We start from the raw sequence: 4,860 nt of genomic DNA, 5'->3' as shown, positions 1-4,860 counted from the left end.
CCGAAAGTGTGATCGTTCCACTAGTGCTTGCAGATTTGGGAAGTGTTTGCAAAATAGGCACATAGACTTCCCTAAACTACCATGCAGCAGGCTTCAGAACATGTCTGCAGATGCATGGTGTGCAAGCTTCTTTGCCGAAGAAGGCAAGATTTGTGGTAGCCAATGAGCGAGCCATTGTGGCATCACTTCTGCAGGAAACTATATGGAACGGGCCGATTTTTGCCTGTCTCCCATTTCAAAATTCCTTCATTGCACTTTCAGCAGTTGACACTCAAACGTCCAATAGGAACAAGCCTAGTAGCCACCAAGATGGTTTCCCCGTGCATGCTCGGTTCTGCAGATGAAGTCGCACAGCCGAATGAGCACTCCTTTAGACTATAGCAGTGCCCAATGCCTGTAATACTTTCTTTTCTACTGTGCTGGAATAGTTGCTGCTAGTTGGTCCATGTGCAGTACAGATGATGATTTGCTGACTTCTTGTATTGCTTCAGTTTGGCTTAGATGACACTCAAGATGAGCCTTTTACTTGACTTCGCTCGATTGCCAGTGGCCCATATGGTGAATGATGTAACACTACACAGATGGCTGCTGACTCGTTTTCGCCATGGCAAAGTTCCTTTGTACTTTTCAAAGTATTGCTGTGGAATTCTTGCATTTTAAATAAACAGATTTTTCCTGCTGCAGATTTACCAAGTCCGGTTGCCTGCCTTGCAGAGTGTTGTGCATCTGTCAAGGAATGTTAATGAATATTCCCCAAATGTTAGAAAAACGCTATTTATGTGCATGGTTAAAACACTACTTCTTCCACAGCTCTCCTTCCAGAGCTAGGTCAAAGTACTGCCACACACACCACGTCAGAGTGCACGCATGTGTGCATCAGGGGTGAGACAGCTGCGCATATTGCGCATTTTTGATACGATTCTGTTTTCCTGCGCCAAGCTGCTCCAAAAGCATAAAAATTGCAAAAATTGCGCAGAACTTCTTCAAAACAACCTTAAAAGCAAGAATTTTTATGCTCTAGTGAGCTTCAGCGGGGAAAAAAGGCAGAGTTGACAAGATTTTTCAAAGCAGCACCAGGGATACCAAGAAAATGAGGTGTTCGCAGAACACACAGACGTGCCCAAGCGTCTCTCGTCTGTGCACCTTTCTAATGAACGCTGCCATTCCCACAATGCCGCCATCTACTCTGGGTTGTAAGTATGTGTGACCCCCCCCAAAAATGTGCTGCTGTGCCTCAAGCATGCTGCTTTTACTCGCTAGGCTGAGTGTTCTGCCGCTACTATTGCTTAGTGGTAACTACCGAATGACATACGTAGCGAAGCTGACTCTCAGGTTCTTTGTTGTGCGTAGCGTGTTCCTCCAGTCGCTGTGATTTTCTTGTCAACGCTGCTGCGTGTAGTCACCCACACGTGCATTTGCCGTGGGAGTGTTCGTATCCGCCCCCTACCGTGCACGGGTCGAGTACCTGGTTACGTCAACGCGGCGACAGCTAGCTTCCTGCATGCGACGCGTTTCCATGATGCTCTAGCATTTTTGCATGAGATGGCAGCAGACTGATGCAAAGTGCGTTTGTGTAGTCCCCTAATAAAAGCGTGCAGTACACTTACAACGGCGCTCGCAGTATCATACGTACACGTTTATAGTGTCAGTGCGGCGAGGCTTCTGGGCACCCGTGCCGCACTCTTGAAGGCAGTCCTGCACGAGGTGGCGGCTAATGGTGGTGCAGCACACTTTTGTTGTCGTCTGTTAAAAGCATGTAGTACACTTGGCGCTATGCCAGTTGCGCAGCCGACCAGATAGCTGAAGACGCTTATTGTGATGTTCTTCTGACAAAGGGGAATGCTGACCTACAGAAAGCCAAAGCAGTAATTTGCTAAACCATATCTCTAATCCTAAGCAAAGGCCTACCGATATTTAACTACTACAATTCTTGTGCAATCACATTTTTTTTATTTCTGAGAAGTGGGATTTTTTTTTTTTCCTTCAAATGTTGAGTGAACCTGCAGAATTTCTTTCAATTATTTCAGATGTTGTTACTCAGGTTACATAGGTCGTCTGTAGGCTTGTGCTAATATTCGAGCAGTTCGAATATTCGAACGAACACAGTGAAACTTCACTTGAACGAACTTCAAGGCACCTCAGGAAAAAGTTTGTTAAAGTGAAAGTTCGCTGAACTGAAATAGCGATGTTGATACTAGTTATCAGGAGGTAAAGAAAACTGCAGTTGTTGAAATGAAATTTGAATCCTTTTATTTGCAATGCTGCTTATTTGAATGTGAATTTCTGTTTATTTAGCATGTTTTGAGGAATGTAGCAATATTTTGCTGCACTTGTGGACTTATGACTGCAGTGGTCATGAATTGAGTCACTGTGTCCAAGCTCTCATAAACCTTCTCCGGCACAGCACTCTACTGGGCCGCGAAGGACCTCACTTTTTCCAAGTACATCAGTGCTTCTTTAGCTGAAATTCTTGGTGCTTCCCCTACAAGGGTTACTTCTTCCTCCTCCTCTTCTTCCCGAGGTAGGATGCTCGCTACAATCTCTTCTGTAGACAGAGGCGCATTTCTCAGTGCGACAGTCACAGGTGACATAGTCCTCAAAATGCAAAGCGCTGTCTGTTACTAGTCATTCAGACAATTTCTGGTCACTATGACGTGAGAGGCATTGTATGGTACCACAAGAGATGTTCGTAGAACTGAAATGCTCTCAGCATTAAGTTCGTTAAATTGAAATGTGTTAGCATTGGGTCTAATGGCAGTTCGGCAGGGGATTTTAAAAATATTCGTACAACTGAATAGTTCGCCTAACTGATGTTCGTTCAAGTGGTATTTTACTGTATTACAGTATTCGAATTTGCTTCAATTCAAATTTAAATTCGTGGAAATTTCTAAGTGTTCGAAATGAACGAATAAACATGTACAAACCGCATGTAACCGCCTGTGAAGGTGGTTTCACTGCAGTGGAAGGGTGCGTATCGGTGAATACACCTTTCCAGGCAAAATCCGCACTGCTGCGAAGCCCCACTTCAAGGTTAAATGAACAAATTACCCTCACATCAATTCATAATTTTTTTAAGTCTGAAAGCTCATTATACCCGACTTATATGCTCTAGGTATAATAAATTTTAAAACGTAACATATTTTACAGGTTATCACTTGCATTCTACTGAAAGTCAAATCCTGCTGCAATTCAAAGTTGCTTCCAGTTCCCTTTGAACCAAAAAGAATGAAATTTACACATGCCTTGTTTCAATTTTTAAAAATATTTTGCAGGCTAGTTGAGTCATGACAAATATGCTCATTTTTCTTTATAATATGTGATAGTATATACTGTATATACTATACTATTTGAATTTGATTTGAAAATATTCACACAAGCTTAATCGTGTGGTTTCTAAGAAGGTAGTGTAGTTCATACCTGGCGATAATCTGTTAAAAAATCTTTCTCCAAAAGCTCTTTCAGTGTTGTGTATTCTAAGCCAATTAAAATATGTACTTGTACCCCCGAGTTGCTAAAAATTTTTTTTAAAGCTCCTAAAATGACATATTAAATGCCGCTGGTTGTTCCAAATTTTGGTTCTTCTGCTCCAAAATGAAAATTTTGCTGCTCCAATAACTGCTCCCAATTCAGTTTCAGCTGTCTCACTCCTGCTGCATGCACACACGTTATGTGCACTCTGTCTATTCCTGTCACCCTATAACAATTTGTGGTGTGTTACTACTTTCTAGTCAGCCCCGCCACGGTGGTCTAGTGGTTATGGCGCTCGACTGCTGACCCGAAGGTCGCGGGATCGAATCCCGGCCGCAGCGGCTGCATTTTCGATGGAGGCGAAAATGTTTGAGGCCCGTGTACTTAGATTTAGGTGCACGTTAAAGAACCCCAGGTGGTCGAAATTTCCGGAGCCCTCCACTACGGCGTCTCTCATAATCATATCGTGGTTTTGGGACGTTAAACCCCAGATATTATTATTACTACTTTCTAGTCAGTAGAAGGGTGGCTTTCTGTAGAGGTAGGAGGACTTTTCCCATTTGGAGCCACTACCATTTCCCCACCGAGCTTTTGAGGGCAGAAATAAGGCTTGTCTAAATGCTTAGGAAGAAGAAGAACGGATACTTTATTGTCAAATCAATGAGATTTGAGTCCGGCGTCTTTTTAGTGGGCCTGGGCACCCACCGCGGACGCGGTTCCGAGACCTTGTCTCGAAGCGGCTTCCTCGGCACACTGGACGGCCCAGAGTTGTGCTCTCAGGTTCGAGCTGAGCAGTGCGGTCTTCCAGCGCGAGCGGAGGCTGGCGGTGGAAGAGACAGATGAATCGGCACTGTTCGATTTGTCTATTAAGCCCTGACACTCCCACAACATGTGGCTAAGCGTGGCAACCTCGCCACACGAGCTGCATCTGTTTGTAGTGTAAATATCTGGATACATGGCGTACATGATTCGGGTTTCTGTACGAATCCGTTTGTAATTGTCTGTAGTGTACCGCTTGCGTCCTGTTTAGCCTATCGTGAGGGGATGGATATATGCGTCTCTGTAACTGGTAGTGTGTCGTGATATCGTGAAACCTGGTCATACGATCCTCCCACGCCCAGACGTTTGCCGTACCCCGCGGGGGCTCTTGTTCCTCCGGTGATGCTCGGTGAGTGAGGCCTCGAGCAACACGGTGAGCCGCTTCGTTTGGGCTGCTCAGTCCGGTGTGTGGCAGAAGATTCCTGCTTTGAACGCTATGCCTCCTCTCCCTTCCAACTACTGAATACCAAATTAGTGGCAGCTTCCGCCATGGTGCATAGTGGTTGCTTCTTTAACAATCGCATGACTGCACTTAGCAAGAGGAAGTGCAAGCCATGCATAAAAAGAAGTGCA

Source organism: Rhipicephalus sanguineus, chromosome 4 (assembly GCF_013339695.2).
Source record: "Rhipicephalus sanguineus isolate Rsan-2018 chromosome 4, BIME_Rsan_1.4, whole genome shotgun sequence".
NCBI lineage: Eukaryota > Metazoa > Arthropoda > Arachnida > Ixodida > Ixodidae > Rhipicephalus > Rhipicephalus sanguineus.
This window is presented reverse-complemented; position numbering follows the sequence as displayed.